The sequence below is a fragment of the Canis lupus genome, chromosome 7 (genome assembly GCF_048164855.1).
Source record: "Canis lupus baileyi chromosome 7, mCanLup2.hap1, whole genome shotgun sequence".
In the NCBI taxonomy this organism is placed as follows: domain Eukaryota; kingdom Metazoa; phylum Chordata; class Mammalia; order Carnivora; family Canidae; genus Canis; species Canis lupus.
This window is the reverse complement of record NC_132844.1, coordinates 53,315,033-53,332,045: the sequence shown is the minus strand read 5'-3', so window position 1 is coordinate 53,332,045 and position 17,013 is coordinate 53,315,033. Positions and strand designations below refer to the sequence as shown.

General features: G+C 35.7%; 1 long non-coding RNA gene across 1 annotated transcript in view; it reads left to right on the top strand.

The window, feature by feature from the left end:
- Positions 1 to 17,013, top strand: part of LOC140636884 (uncharacterized) — a 53,725-nt gene that overhangs the window by 27,618 nt on the left and 9,094 nt on the right. Inside the window, exons 7-8 of the long non-coding RNA XR_012034131.1 lie at positions 1,066 to 1,149; positions 15,012 to 15,235. This is a non-coding gene — a long non-coding RNA (uncharacterized lncRNA). The remainder of the gene's footprint in view (positions 1 to 1,065; positions 1,150 to 15,011; positions 15,236 to 17,013) is intronic.

The window sequence follows — 17,013 nt, the reverse complement described above, 5'->3', positions numbered from 1 at the left end:
GGCTCTCCCAGCAGAACTTGCGCACAGTTGTTTTTAGGCATACCTGCTTGGAAGAGTACTCATCATCACACTTGACAATTTTTTTCGATATGTGTTTCAGATACGACATGGTGTAAATTTAAAGTGTACGCATTAATTTGATACCTCTAGATAGTGTAATATGAATGCCTGCAGTGATAATTAACACCTCTACCACCTTACAAAATTATCATTTCTTTCTAGTGGTTGGACATCCTTATACTTTTTATTGAAACACATTACCCACAAGTATAGGGAAGGTTGAGGATGATCCTGGCCCTACACTTTGTCCTGTACTTCTTTCTGCTATTCTGTTCACTATATTTAAACTAAACTTGAGTCTTTCCACAAAAGAAACAAACAAAATCCTATTGGGCTTGCTCTCATTTTTTCTGTGTGACACAGGGTAGATGACACTTTTAGTAATAGTGAGTCATTATATCCTAAATCTTCAAATACTAGAACCATTATTATGTTTATATGATGCAAGTCAAGTAAAAGGATTATAACAACAATAGGTAATTGTTTTTAGATCTCACTATGAGCCAGGCTCTGTTGAAGGTATTTTTCATGCCTTAACACTTTAAATAGTCAAATAAAGGGTAGATGGGATAATTATCCTTATTTTACAGATATGAACATTGAATCATTGAGAAGTTAAGTGGTTTGCTCAAGATTACACAAGTAGGAAGAGGTGCAGCAATAATTCTAGTGCCTGAGTTCACAATCCTTGAATCATAATAACTTCAAATGAATTTTTAACTTTTAAAAGTAGGGAGTGAGATACATTGCCTAAACATCCCACACTCACAGGCAACAAATACATAGCAGTGTGATTTATGCAAAATGAGCACTCTGTGTGTGTCCATGTGAAAGGGTTATAGAAAACAAACCCAATATATAGTCATGAGGGACTTAATGATAAAGATCTGGAGAAGCTGAGTGCTAATGATATGACAATAGCACTAAAAGAATCACCAAAAAGGGTCAAAGACCATGTTTCTAAACATTTAGTTCATTATTTATTTATTTATTTATTTTTATTAGCTCTGGCCTAGTTGGAAGCTGTAGGTGTTCATCATGTAGGCACACATTGGAACGGAGGATACACTCTACAAAGGCTTCTAATTGGTAAGTTGGAAGGGAATCCACTTGATAAAAGAGAGGCAAGTTGGTGGGGGCTCTCTTGCCTGAAATGCCTCAGAAAGGTCTTGAAGGGAAGCCCGGGTGGCTCAGTGGTTTAGCGCCGCCTTTGCCTCAGGGCGTGATTCTGGAGACCCGAGATCAAGTCTCACGTTGGGCTGCCTGCAGGGAGCCTGCTTCTCCCTCCGCCTGTGTCTCTGCTCGCCACCGCCCCCCCCCCCCCATGTCTCAAATAAATAAATACAGAAGTAAATAAATAAATAAGTAATATCTTTAAAAAAAAGAAAGAAAGAAAGGTCTTGAAGGAGAACCTTTGAGAAAGGCTCACTGTGGGGTTCGGTACAGCTAGAACTAAGCCTGGAGTATCTTTTGAAGCCTTCTATTCACATGGACCCATCACTGTCTGCCCATCTATTGGTTACTCTGCTTTCATGTATGAGAGGGTACAAGAAATGCCCCTGGGAATAAACTCTTGCATTGGTATTCTATGTCCATTGGCAGTTGTCTCAAGCCTTCCTCCCTAAGGTTTCAATTACAGAAGATAGTGTTAACTTTTCATAGGCTTCAATTTAACATCTGCTCCTGCCAGGTTTATTTCATCTGGCCTGGGAGAAACAACGGAAGGAAACTTCCTTCTCTCCCGCTCTGCCTGATGAAATGGGACATAAAACACAGATTGGTGGCAAAGAGGGAAACACACAGGAGTCCCTCTACCTTTGCTGGATTAAGCCTTCAAAGATCAAGGAGAATATTAACAAAGACTTACTTACAGGAAAGGATATCAGATGTGCTTCTTCTTTTCTCCTGATGGGTTGGAGAATATGGGTTCTTTGTCACTATGTAACTATCACTAGCTCGCTAGTTGCTAGTTCAAAACTGTACTAAAAAGGCTGCATGAAGGAGGCTTGACAAAAGAAATAAAAATAGAAACTAGAAATAATAATAATAGAGGCAGATTTTTTGTACCAAAAGGCAGAAACTATATAATATTCCTTTAATCCTTAATTCTATTTCTGGTAAACATAATAGGAAGTTTTAACATGTATCCTTTAGAGATACAGGGTAGCAGCCCCATGGATGTCAGACGGAGGCACATAGAAGGGACTTGCTGATTTTGCTGTCTAGACTAGAGCTTACATTGATTAGTTTATATAAAAATAATGAAAGAATTGGCCAATAAAAACAGAATTAGCTAAAGAAAGGCTTCTGGACCCAAATGTAAGTCAAATGCCTGCAGCTCTGGGAAGAGAATGGGTTATTGGTTATTTGATTTTTTTGTTGCCTGCCCATAAGTAATAGAAGTTAGTTTGGGTACATCTTCTGACTTTAAACTATCAAGGTTTCCCCCAAATATTATTTCTCAAATTGTATTTGTTGAGACAACACAGAGCTATCTATTTCCCTTTGCTGGTGTATGGCTGCAAGGACAGGAAGTAAAGGTGAAAGTGGTAAATTAAGAGAGGACATCTGGCATTCTCCAGAAAATTTACTAATTGGACCTTTTTTTTTAAGTCCTTTAAAAAAAACTGCAAAGAAGAATAAAGTTTTAGACCAGGGAAGAGTTTAACATTTTAAAGAAATGACCTTGTTCCTCTAGGTCTGGAGGCATTCCCGACAATAAAAATGTCAAACCAGAAAAATCACACTCTTGTGAAATTCAAGTACACTCACTCTTAAGGAGAGACTATGATAAATGTAATCAGGTGAGACACTGACTTAAACAAATTGTTATGTAGGTTACAATAAAAGTATATACATAACCCAATAAGTTAATTCACCTTATTTGTTAAAATATATCAGTAATAGCTCCTATATGTCACTATATATGAGACATCCATTTAAGAATTTGATTCTAAGTTAGGTTGTTGTCCTCACAAAATAAAAAGAGAATACTCTGTAACAGGTTTCATTGGTGAAACATATTCTGGATAAAAACAAAATTTTGATGCCTAGTATTAGTAGGATGATCATCCTAGTGAATATCATCTAAGAATGAGAAAGAATCTTTTAACATCAACATTATTTTTAAGGTAGATAATAAATATATAAAATTATAACAAGGTGAAAGCTGATTACTTGCTGTATAATCAATAGATTGTAAACCATCCGTTGTTTTTTCCATATACTAATTAGAAAATGTTACATAGTAATTACATTTCTTTTTTTTAAGATTTATTTATTTATTTTGATAGAGAGCAGGAGGAGAGCAGAAGGAGAGACTCTTTCACACAGACACACCTCACTGAACAAGGGGCTCAATGTGGGGCTCAATCTCACAATGCATGAGATCATGACCTGAGCCTAAATCAAGTCGGTTGTTCAACCAACTGAGACACCTAGGCACCCTATAGTAATTACATTTCTTTAGATCAGTAACAGTTGGAAAAATTAATATTTATATCATTTATAATGGTTTTCTAAAAATGACATAGCTAAGAAGCTATAAAAATATATGTAAAACTTTTTATGAAAATGTTATATACTTTATTGAAAAACATTTTATAAACCTAAATGGAGACATACACTATGTTCATGAAGCCAAAAACTCAATATCATACGGTCATATTTTCTCAAATTGATATACAATTTCAATGACATTTCAGTGAAAATGCTAGCATTGACTAAGAATTGACTAGATGCTTCCTTTTTAAAATTTAAATGGAAAAGCATTTTAAAAAAGCCAAACACTCCTGAAGAAGAAAAAGAACTAATGTATGACATGAGGGGTAAATGATATATACCAACAATGAGAAACTACTTGTTCTAAAGATATTATAGTATTGACTTAGGTAGAGTTGGCTAATAAAAGGACCAAGGGAATTGATGTGGAGCCACAAAACAAGCCCATGCATTTATGGCACCTCGATGTATGACAAAGTTCATGTCGCATATCATTGGGCAGAGGATGGTGTGGGGCACCTGGGTGGCTCAGTGGTTGAGTGTCTGCCTTTGACTCAGGGTGTGATCCTGGAATCCTGGGATTGAGTCCCACATCAGGATCCTAGTAAAGACCTGCTCCTCCTTCTGCCTATGTCTCTACCTCTGTGTCTCTCATGAATAAATAAATAAAATCTTAAAAAAAATAAAACAAGGTATGGAAGAAAAGCTCAGTTATATTTTGCGAAAAAAATAAATTAAATCCTAGCTTATACATCACAAAAATCAATTCCAGATGGACTAAAGATCGTTTCATTCAATTTGAGGTTTACTATTTAACAAAAGATACCATAAAGGCAACAAAATACTTGCAATATGTATAACAAAAGGATTAGTATATTGAACATAAAAAGAACTCCTATAAATCAGGAAGAAAAAATGTATAATAGCTAGGAGCTGGCATTTGACTTATTAAGACACACAATTGAACAATAAACATAAATAGAGATCAATCTCGTTAATTATAAATGAACAAATTAAAGCCCAAATGCACAAACATTTCATGTCTTTTAATTAGAAAACAAATAGAAAAGCATAGAAATGCCTTAGTAAGGATTAATGTAATAAAAATTCTCATCTTCTGCTAGTGTCATTAATGATCTAAGTGGAATAAATGTACCCTCTGATGCTCAGTAACTCTATCCTAGGTATACACTTAGAAAAGTACAGAATGTTCATGGAGACATTATTTGTGATAGCAAAACCTGTAAACTACCGAAGTAATTGTCAGTGTAAAATGAGTAAATTGTGGTATATTTATTCACAAAATATACTATCAATAACAATGAATCCTTATTCATAAAATGAAATATTAATGAAATGAATAAAGTCAACTACAAGTTTCAACACAGAAAACCCCCAAAAATATGATGTGAGAAAATAATTTGTTTATGTAAAACCACAACAGGTAGAACCAAACAATGTATTATCAAAGGATAAATATAAAAATACAAATTAGAAAATATTAGAGGGTGTGTCCTTAACAGGAGCCGGAGCTCCTATTAGAGTATAAGGTTAACAGAAAATTTTAGGATATCCAAATGTATCTCATCTAATCTTGTAAGAACTCTTTAAGGTAGGTATAATTTCCCCCATGTTGGCAAAGTGGACTTGTTATACATTTCACAGAGAGATGGACACAATGATGTAATTTGTCTTATGGTCACATCAGAGTCAACAGATCTGAATTCTAATCTGAGCATCCAGTATCTTTTTTTCTTAAACCTACTATTTCTCAACTTTTGCACTATTGACAATTCGCAAGAGACATTTCTTTATTGTGAGGCCTGTCCTGTGCACTGTAGGATGTTCGGTTACCTCATTGGCCTCAACCTACTAGATACCTCTTTTACCCCCATACTCTGATTAAGAATACTTAAATGAAACCATGATTTTAAATTTGTATGTTTGCATCTTTATACATTATTATAATAGTGAGTTAGTTACTTTTTCTTTTTTAAAATATGTTTATTTATTTAAGAGAGAGAGAAATCACAGTGGGGAGGGGCATAGGGAGATGGAGAGAGTCTTAAGCATACTGAGCCTGAGTATGGAGCCTGATGCACGGGCTTGATCTCATGATCCTGAGATCGCTGTGTGAGCTGAAACCAAGTGTTGGTTGCTTAACCAGCTATGCCACCCAGGTGCTCCAGTAGTGAGTTTCTGAAAGTAATGTGTCCTACTAAACTCTGTTCCTCTAGAGTTCACAAAAAATTACTGGTAAAGAGTATTTGTTAATTTAAAAAATATACGTAAATGTGCTTAGAAATGCATCTGTATAATTATAAATATAGGAAAAATTAGAAATCACATCATTTTTAAATGCTGAAGTAGAGTCCTTTAAAAAAAATTCTGTCTCAAAAATTTTAGATCAATTAAATTTAAATGAGTTGAAATAACTCCTGACAATATGAAGACAAAGCTGAGGAAATAAAAGTGGTGGCTGATGCATACATTTAAGAAATCAATAATAACTTCATCAATAACTTTGTTATTTATTGATTATTTGGTTTATTATGGCAGTAATTATTTACATACCAATCTGGAGATGTTCTGCTCTCTGTATCTATAGTAACATCATTAACTGATTCAAGGTGTCTGGTAATTTGTTAAAGTGCAAATGGGAAAATGCATCTCCGTGATTTTCCATGGAAAATCCATAAATTCCCCATAATCAGGGGAATTTATCTGGAAATTGAGAATATAGTTTTTCATTTGTTAAAAAAATATTAGCACCTATTTAATATTAGGCACTGTACTATAAGTAGATGTGTGGTGAAGATATTTTAAGATTAATTCAGTGATGCTTCTGAAACAGTGTTCAATCTATGGGTTGGAAAAATAGAGAGATTTGGCTAGTTTTGTTATGGAACAAAAGACTGGCTTCTTGGGAAATGACAGTGGCATCCGCATGTTTTGAAGCCTAGAGGAGAAGAGACTTTGAAATCTGTTCATGATCTCCTTATACACTGTGCTTAATTAAGACTTCAGTATTGTCATCAAAATCAGAGAAATATTACTCTTTTATCTAGTGTCCACACCAGAGCAATTTTCATCTCACCAAAAGGAGAAGAAAACTGAGGAAAACATCAAGTATACTGTCAATATTTTCATACAGTGATTTCTCTTCATCTGACATATCTTCAATATGCTTTATCTATATTTCTATTTTATTAGTGTACACACACACATACAGAATTTTCTGCAGGCATCAGAAAGATAAGAAAAGCCTCTTGCTTCTTATCTGAGGTTTTTTATATCTTTTATTTTAAATTCTTTTTTAAGTAAATCATTTTTAATTGAGGTAAAATGGGTATATAATGTTATATTAGTTTCATGTGTACAACACAATAATTTGATTTTTATTTTTTTAAGATTTTATTTTTACATATTCATGAGAGACAGAGAGACAGAGAGAGAGAGAGTGGCAGAGACACAGGCAGAGGACAAAGCAAGCTCCATGCAGGGAGCCCAACTTGGGACCTGACCCTGGGTCCCCAGGATCATGCCCTGGGCTGAAGGCAGCGCCAAACCGATGAGCTACCAGGGCTGCCTTAATCTGAGTTTTATATCCACTACAAAGTGGTCACCACATCCATCCATCATCCATCATCACAATTACCATCTATCACCTCATATAACAAATCCCCTTCAATCATTTCAATTACCCCCAATCCTCTTCCTCTCAGATAACCACTAATCTGTTCTCTGTACTATGAGTCTTGTTCTGTTAATGCATTTGTTTTGTTTTTAGATTCCGCATGTATATGAAATCATGTGATATTTGTCTTTTTTTGTCTTACTTCACTTAGCACAATACCTTCAACATCCATCCAAAAATGGCAAGATTTTTTTCTTTTTCATGCCTGAGTAGTATTCTAGTGTGTAGCCTGTGTGTGTATAACATCTTTTAGTCCAATAATCCATCAATGGACACTTAGGTTGTTTCCATATATTGGGTATCATAAATAATGCTGCAATGAACTTAGGGATGCATATATCTTTTGAAATGAGTGTTTTCATTTTCTTTGGATAAATACACAAGAGTGGAACAGTGTATCATATGGTAATTCCATTTTTAATTTTTTAAGGAATCTTCAAACTGTTTTCCATAGTGGTTGAGCCAATTTACATTCCCTTCAACAATGTACAAGAGTTTCCATTTCTCCACATCCTAACATTTGTTGTTTCTCATCTTTTGATAATAGCCATTCTGACAGGTATGAGATGACATCTCGTGGTTTTGATTTACATTTCCCTGATGATTAGTGTTGTTGAACATCTTTTCATCTGCCTATCAGCCATCAGTGTGTCTTCTTTGGAAAAATGTTTACTTATAACTTTTGCCCATTTTTTATTTGAACTTTTTGTTGGCTTTGGTTTCATTTTGTGATTGAGTTGATTTTTTTATGTATTTTGTTTGTTAAACCTTGATTACATAAAAGATGTGCAAATATTTTATTCCATTCTGTAGATTGGCTTTTAATTAGAATTTATTTTTTATTTTTTATTTTTTGAGAGAGAAAGCAAGAGTGGTGGGGAGGGGCAGGAGAGAGAGAATTTTTAGCAAGCTCCATGCTCAGCATGGAGGCTGATGTGGGGTCTGATCTCAGTACCATGAGATCATAACCTGAGTTGAAATCAAGAGTTGGATGCTTAACTGACTGAGTCACCCAGGTACCCTTTGTTGCCCTTTCATTTTGTTAATGATTTCCTTTCTATGCAAAAAAATTTTTATGTAGTATGATATATGATGTAGACTCACTTGCCTATTTTTGCTTCTGTTGCCTTTGTTTTTGAAGTCTTATCCAAAAATTTGACACCAAGATGTATATCAAGGAGATTATTATCTATATTTTCTTCTAGGAATTGAATGGTCTTAGATCTCACACTTAAGCTTTAATCCATTTTGAGTTAGTTTTGTATATAATATAAGATAATGGCTTACTTTTATTTTTTTATGTGGCTGTCCATTTTTCCCAATATTATTTATTGAAGAGACTTCCTTTTACCCATTGTACATTCTCCTCCTGTGTCATAAATTTATTGACTTTCTATGTGTGGATTTATTTCTGTGCTCTCACAATTATATTCCATACCATTTTGATAACTATAGCTTTGTGATGTAGTTTGAAATCAATGAGTGACACTTCTAACTTTGATCCTCCTTTTTGAGATTGCTTTGGCTATTCAGAGTCTTTTGTGGTTCCACACAAATTTCAGAATTATTTGTTCTAGTCCTGTGAAAAAATACCTTTGGGATTTTGGTAGGGATTGAATTGAATCTATAGATTTTTTGGGAAGTATGGACATTTTGATATTAATTATTCCAATGCATGAGCATGAGTATCTTTCCATTTATTTTTTTCTTTAGTTTATTTTATCAATGTCTTATATTTTTTAATACGCATATCTTTTACCTCCTTGATCAAATTTATTCCTAGATATATTATTCTTTTTGATTGAATTGTAAATGGAATTTTTCTTAATTTCTCTGATAGATAGTTCATTATTAGCTAATAGAAATGCCACATATTTGTGTATATTGGTTTTGTATCCTGCTACTTTACTAAGTTCATTTATTAGTTATAATGGTTTTCTGGTGTGGTCTTTAGGATTTTCTATATATAGAATCATGTCATCTGCAAATAATGACAATTTTACTTCTTCCTTTCTGATTTGGATGACTTTATTTCTTTTTCTTACCTAATTGCTCTGTCTAGGACTTCTATTTCTATGTTGAATAAAAGTGGTGAGAATGGGCATCTTTGTCCTGTGTTGAGTATATTGTTAGCTGTGGGATTGTCATCTATGGCCTTCATTATGTTGAGGTATTTTCCCTCTATTCCCACTTTGTTAAGAGTTTTTATAAGTTGGTGCTGAATTTTGTCAAATGCTTCTCCTACACCTATTGCAATGATCATATGATTTTTATCTTTCATTTTGTTAATGTGGCGTGTCATGCTAATTGATTTGTAAATGTCAAACCATCTGCATCAAGTAAAATCCCATTGGTCCTGACGTGTGATCCTTTTACTATACTGTTGAATTTATTTTTCTAGCATTTTGCCAAAATTATTGCAACTATGTATATCAGGGATAAACCTCTAATTTTCTTTTTTTTTGTGGTGTCCTTTTTTGTGGTATGTCTGGTATTGGTATCAGGGTAATGCTGGCTTTCCAGAATGAGTTTGGAAGTGTTCCTTCCTCTTCAATATTTTGAAAGAGCTTGAGAAAGATAGGTATTTCTTTGAATGTTTGGTAAAATTTACCAGTGAAGCAGTCTGGTCCTTGACTTTTATTTGCTGGGAATTTTTTGGCTACTGATTCAATCTTCGTACAAGAAATCAGCCCATTCAAATTTTTATTTTTTCATGATTCAGTCTTGGAAAATTGTATGTTTGTAGATGTATCTATTTCTTCTGGATTGTCCAATTTGTTGGCATATCATTGTTCATAATGATATCTTATGATACTTTGTATTTCTGTGCTGTCATTTGTAAATTCTCATTTATTTTCATTTTATTTGAGCCCTCTTTTTACTGAGTCTGCCTAGAGGTTTGTCAATTTTATCTTTTCAAAGAAACAGCTCTTAGTTTCACTGATCTTTCTATTATGTTTTAGTCTCTATTTCATTTATTTCTTTTATCATCTCTATCATTTCCTCCCTTTTACTAACTTTTGGCTTTGTTTGCCCTTCTTTTTCTAATTTCTTTAGGTGCAAAGTTAAACTGTTTGAGATATTTCTTCTTTACTGAGGCAGGCCTGTATCATTATGAACTACCTTCTTAGAACTGTTTTTGCTACATGTCATAGATTTTGGAATGTTCTATTTAAATTTTCATTTGTCTCAAAATATATTTTATTTCTCCTTTTATTTCCTTGTTGAACCATTGGTTGTTTAGTAGCATGTCGTTTAATCTGCATGTACTTGTGAATTTTCTAGTTTTCTTCTAGTAATAGATTTTTAGTTTTATATTATTGTAGTTGGAAAGATACTTGGATCATACTTGGTATGATTTCAGTATTCTTAAATTTATTGAAACCTATTTTATGGCCTACCATAATCTGTCTTGGGGAATCGTCTATGTGCTCTTAAAGAGAAGACGTATTCTGCTTGTTTTCCATGGAATGTTCTGTACATATCCATTAAGTTATCTGGTACAGAATGTCATTTAAGGCCAATGTTTCCATATTGTTTTTCTGTCTACATGGTCTACTATTATTGTGTTGCTGTCAATTTCTTCCTTGTGTATATTAACATTTGCTTTATATGCTTCTGTGTTAAGTGCATAAATATTTACAAATGTTATATCCTCTTGTTGGATTGGCCCCCATCATTATATAATGCACTGTTTTGCCTTTTATTATAGCATTCATATATATATATGGATATATATGAGTATATATGAACATATATATGTGTATATATGTGTGTATATATATATATATATATATAGAGAGAGAGAGAGAGAGAGAGAGAGAGAGAATGCAAAATACAAACAGGAGGGGAAAGGGCTCAATCTCATGACCCTGAGATTATGACCTAAGCTGAAATCAATAGTCAAGACTTAGCCACCCAGGCACCTCTATAGTATTGGTTTAAAGTCTATTTTGTCTGATATAAAAATAGTTGCACAAGCTTTCTTTTTGTTTCCATGTACATATAATTTGTTTTTCATTCTGTCACTTGCAGTCTGTGTGTGTCTTTAAAACTGAAGTGAGTCTCCTACAGGCAACATTTAGATGGGTCTTGTTTTATTAATCCATTTAGCCACTCTATGTCTTTTGATTGGAGAATTTGGTCCATTTACATTTAAAGTAATTATTGATAGGTATGTACTTATTTCCCTTTTGTTAATTGTTTTCTATCTGTTTTTGTAGTTCTCTGTTCCTTTCTTCTCTCACTTTTGTGGTTTGATTAATTTCTTTAGTGTTGTGTTTAGTTTCTTCTTTCATTATCTTTTGTATATCTACTATAGGTTTTTGTTTTGTGGTTACCATGTGGTTTATATATAACAGCCAATATGTATAGCAGTCTATTTTGAGTTGATAGCAACTTTAGTTTGAACACACTAATAAAAACTCTATCTTCTCCTCCCCCATTTTAACTTTTATATTTCTTATTTTAGGTGCCCCTTAATTAATTATTATTGTTATAGTTAATTTAACTACTATGGTCTTTTAGCCTTCCTTCTTGTTTTATAAGTAGTTAATTCACCAGTTTTACTAAGTATTTTCCTTGCAGTGAGATTTTTACTTTTATATGTTTTAAAATTTTTTTTAAAATTTTTATTTATTTATGATAGTCACAAGAGAGAGAGAGAGGCGCGGAGACACAGGAGAGGGAGAAGCAGGCTCCATGCACCAGGAGCCCGATGTGGGATTCGATCCCGGGTCTCCAGGATCGCGCCCTGGGCCAAAGGCAGGCGCCAAATCGCTGCACCACCCAGGGATCCCGTACTTTTATATGTTTTACTCTTATTAGTTTGTGCCTCTTCTTTTCAGCTTAAAGAGGAAACCTTAACATTTCTTATAAAGTTAATTTAGTGGTGATGAACTCCTTTAGTTTTTGCTTATTTGGAAAACTCTGTCTTTCCTTCAGTTCTGAATGATAGCACTGGCAGGTAGAGTATTCTCGATTGGAAGTTTTCTTTTTTTCTCTTAGCACTTTAAATACATCCTGCCACATTCTTCCAGACAGCAAATTTTCTAAAAAATCAGCTAATAATCTTATGGTGGTTCCCTTGTATGTAGCAAATTGTTTTTCTCTTATTGCTTTTAAGAGTCTGTGTGAAAGCCTTTTAAGAGTGGACTCTCTATATCCTACAGCCTTTTGGTCTTCTTGATATAAGCTCTGTTGCTTTTCAGAGCCAGATGTTTTGGGGACCTCTCTCTCTAGTGTAGATACCAAATTTTGGAGTATTTTATATGCAATATGAATCCCTTGCTCCTCAGGGGAAAATTCTGTGTTTGTTTGATCCCTCTAGATTATGGGTCACTGCACTTGGGTTAGGGGCATGGTTTTTGATGAGACCACATCATTGCCTTTCCTACCTCTCTTAATGTGGCCCTTTTATCCTTTGCTGTGCAAGAGCTCTTCAGCCAGTTTTCAGGTTTTTCTCAGAGGGAATTAAATATAGCCATAGACTTGGTATATCTGTGGGAGAGGTGAGTTCAGGATCTTCCTATGTCACTGTCTTAAACCACTCTCCTCTTACCCAAGGTTGTAAAAATAATAATAATAATTACCTTTATTTCCTGCATAAACCTGAATCAGTGTAACCATCTTATTCATAAATGTATGACTGTGTGAATGGATACTGTGGAGAGAGAGGGGTTATCTGGTTGACAAATTGGTGGTTTGTTACGTAATCTTATAATTATCAACATGAATACAACTCTCCCCCTTTCATACCTCAACACTCAGAAAATGAGAGAGGTTCCTCATTTTCCCAATCTTCTAAAGATTGAAGACCTAGATTTAATGTCAAAAATTGTTCTGGATCCTTAACTGACAGTAATTATATTTGAAATGTATCTGTTAACTGGGAAAACATACTTAAAAAAACTGAAGTTCTATGAAGTGATGATTTAAATAAATTTAAATTTTATTTATTCTAACATCTACATATATTTGAAAAACTAACTATATGTGAGATATATTATTGAGTTCATAGAAAATGTCTGGTATGCAAAAGAAGTTTGTCCTCTGCAGTTGCTCAGATATTAATAAATGAAGGATGGGGAATACTCAAAGACCTAGAAGATCTGCAATGAATTTTTCTCCTGGATCTTGGGAAAGACAAAGCCAATCAGACACTGTACTTGTAGGGTCCTTAGAGACTTCAAGGTGTGAGTTTTCTTATCTATAGACTGGGAACAATAGTTGCTTGCAGTACAAGAAAAGTTTGGTACAGTGGATATTGAATAATTATAGACTAACAGGTTTATTAAGTAAAAAAAAGAATCATTACATGATAAAAGTAATTCTTATTCTCCTAAATTATTTTAGCTTATGCCATTCATTTGGTGTTTTGATAGAAATCCATGTCAAGTACTGTTTTTGAGGAGTCTGTGACTTATTTCCTCCATTTAGATTAAATTTTTCTTTTCTTTTCTTTTTTCTTTTTTCTTTTTTTTTGTTTGAATAAAATCCACACCAAAAAGAAGAAGCTGTGAGTGGCAGAGCAAAGAGACAGAAAATACCTGATTTCATACCTAGCACCTGCACCACCTTTGTATTTCCTGGAGTATAAGATATTGCTATTTAAGTTTATTTGAATCAGATTCTTGTTACTAAGGGGAGGAAGTGTCCTAATGGATTACAGTCCTCTTTTCAATTGTGCTTTCTCCGAGGAACAAAACAACCTACTTTTCTTTCTTTTTAAAAACATGAATTTTTAAAAACTCATGGGGTGCCTGGGTGGCTCAGTCAGTTAAACATCTGCCTTCAGCTCAAGTCATGATCCCAGGGTCCTGGGAATGTGCCTTGCATGAGACTCTGTTCAGTGAGGAGCCGGCTCATCCCTCTCTCTGTTGCTCCCCTGCTTGTGCTCTCTCTCTTTCTCTCTAATAAATAAATAAAATCCTTTAAAAATAACAAAAAAGTCATATAAAACATTTTAATGACCATCCCTTGTTTAGATCCCTGTGAATTTTCATAAGTGTGGAGCCTCACGCTATCCCAAGTGGATTATCAAGGTAGTTTTCCAAACAAAGGTAGTTTCCATTCTAAGAAGAGTTCTGGCAATATTTATTAAGAACATTACTATTTCCTTATTACACATCCATCAACTATTATTTCTTATCAGCTCTGAGACAGAGCTGAAGCAGTTCTCATCTTTTTGCCCCCAGTGAAAATACCGCTATGTATCCTCCCCGCAGACTGCTACATGATCTTGCTATCAGAGAGCAGAGAAGAGGCCCTCTATTTACTTCTAGCTTTTAAGAAAGAAATCTGAAAATACTTCACTCTCTCCTTGACTGCCTTACCATCTGCAGCTACAGAGAGAGTAGATAACCAGTCACCCCATTTAATTCAGCCAGAGGGGGTTACCCATTGTAATGCATGCTGTGCCCTGCTACCAGATTTCCCTCTGGATTGAAGGATCTGTTGCCCACCTGCGGGATGTACAAGTTCACATTCAACCCTCTGCATTTTTGCTCTCTTCAGGAATTGCCCTCCACTGAAGAGAGCTGCTTGACCCAAAGTTTTACTTTTTCCAGGGGGCAGCCAATAGAATTGATGATGCAGAACGCAAAGGACCAGTATCCTTATCTCAACCTGATCAACCTTGCAAGACCATTTTGGCTACCGAGCTCCCTGGGAAATGTCTGAGCCCACTGTTGTGACTGTGTCTGCACCAGAGCCAACTTCTCACCCATCTCTGCTGCCTTTCTTTCTCCCACAGGTGAGAGAAATCCATCAGTACTCTCCAAGACATCTTCTGTAGACAAGTTCTCATCCAGGAGTCTCCTTTCCCTTCCTGGGGAACTTGACTGATAACAGTAGCAGAAGTAAGAGAAAGCAGATGCTGGCATGAGATTCTGGAACTGATTCACCTGCCAGCCAGTGGGCAGGAGTTCCCTATTACTGGTGGAAGGCACAAGACAGCAGTTAAAACTTCCATCTGAGGTAAATTGCAATGGTACCCTGGTGGAAGAAAATGCATTAGTGGGTGTGATATATTAGGCGCTTGGGAAATACAGAGACAATAATAGCTATAGGAACGATGAAATTGAGTAGGTTTGCTGGGGGATATTTGAATCTTTGGAAAGCAAATAATGGAAGGCTTGGAGTGATTAATCATAAATTAAAGGCTAGGTATGAAAGCCAGAAAATCCTCTTGGAAACATATAACGTTAGATCTATCTTGCACAATTGAAAAGCAGAACAACCTAAGGACCAGCCCAAGATTTATCCATAAGAATGGCAGAACTTCAGAGAACCTGAGCTGGTCTTCTATGCCAAGATCCAGAACCTGGTTAGGAAGAATGAGACCCTAAGATAAGTGATGAAATATTGAGCATTATGTATTGAACACCGCAAACCCCCAAGTTCCCCTAAACCAGGACTTCTCAATCTCTGCTTTATTGGCATATGGGGCCAGATAGTTTGTTGTTGGGAGGGGTCAGAGAGGCTGTCTTGTGCATTGTAAGGTATTTAGCAGCATCTCTGGTCTATCCACTATATGCCAGCAGCCACTAGCTTCCCCCCAACCATTTGTGACAATCATTGCCAAACATCTACTGGGGGTGGAGGGAAATTACCCAGGTTGGCAACTGTTGCTGTAAATTCTCAGGGCTGGCGGGAGTGGCCTATCCTCCCTTTTAGAGACTGGGGCACATCTTTGCTTAAAGATAGTACAGAGACCTCTACTTTTCAAATCAAGTAGTACCCCACTCAAGATGTACTCTCATCTTTCCTCACAGTCCCTAAGCCAATGGTTAGGTTTAAGTCACATATTAGTCAGCTGGGAAATGTGCCTGCCAAGGGAAGTAAAGGACGACACCACAAAGAAGCTCCAGGACCTAGCCATCATACACCAGCAGGACCCTGGAGAGCTCATGTGGAGCTTGGTCCCGAGAATGCCATATTAAAGCTGGTGGAATATGATGGTGGATAAGGGAGAACAATCTCCCACAACACAGGATTTAATCTCCTGGCAAGGAACCCAGGAAATGATGCCAATGTGTTGCTAGAATGGCTTACAGAAGCTCCATACAAAGTGAAGTGTAAATGTCATAATTTCCATATCTGATGGAGGAAGAAGGAATCAAAAAGCTCAGAGAAGTAAGTATGCCTGAGTGGATGTACATTGTATAAGGTTGTAAATGTACTAGAAAATTATGGTCCTACAGGGGAGTCTGGTGGATACTTCATTTGCTAAGATAACAGAAAATGTGCTGATGAGATGGGCACCAGAATCACTGAAAGCCTTATAGTAGGAGGTAGGAGATGTTACTCTAGATCAGGGCTCAGAGATAGTGATGGGCATGACTAGATAGTGATGGGTCCAGCATTAACGGAGGCATTATTATAATGAGAATTGGATTGCCCGGATGTCCCACAGAACATCACACTGGTCCACTTCATTGATGGCATCCTGCTAACTAGACCGTAGGAGCAGAAAGTGATATGTGCAGTAGTACACATGTTTCCAGAGGGTGAGACAAAGCTTGGGTAATCAGGGATCCCCTGCATCAGTGAAATATTCAGGGAGGTGGTGGTTTGGAGCATGCAAGAACATCTTATCTAAAGTGAAGCTATTGTAGTCACAACACCCGCCACGAAAAATAAAGCAGAATGCTTGGCGGGCCTCATCAGGTTTTGGAGGCAGCACATTCTATACCTGGGAATACTTCTGAGCTGATACACTGATGGAATGGTTTGAGGTGAGCACCAAACAGGAA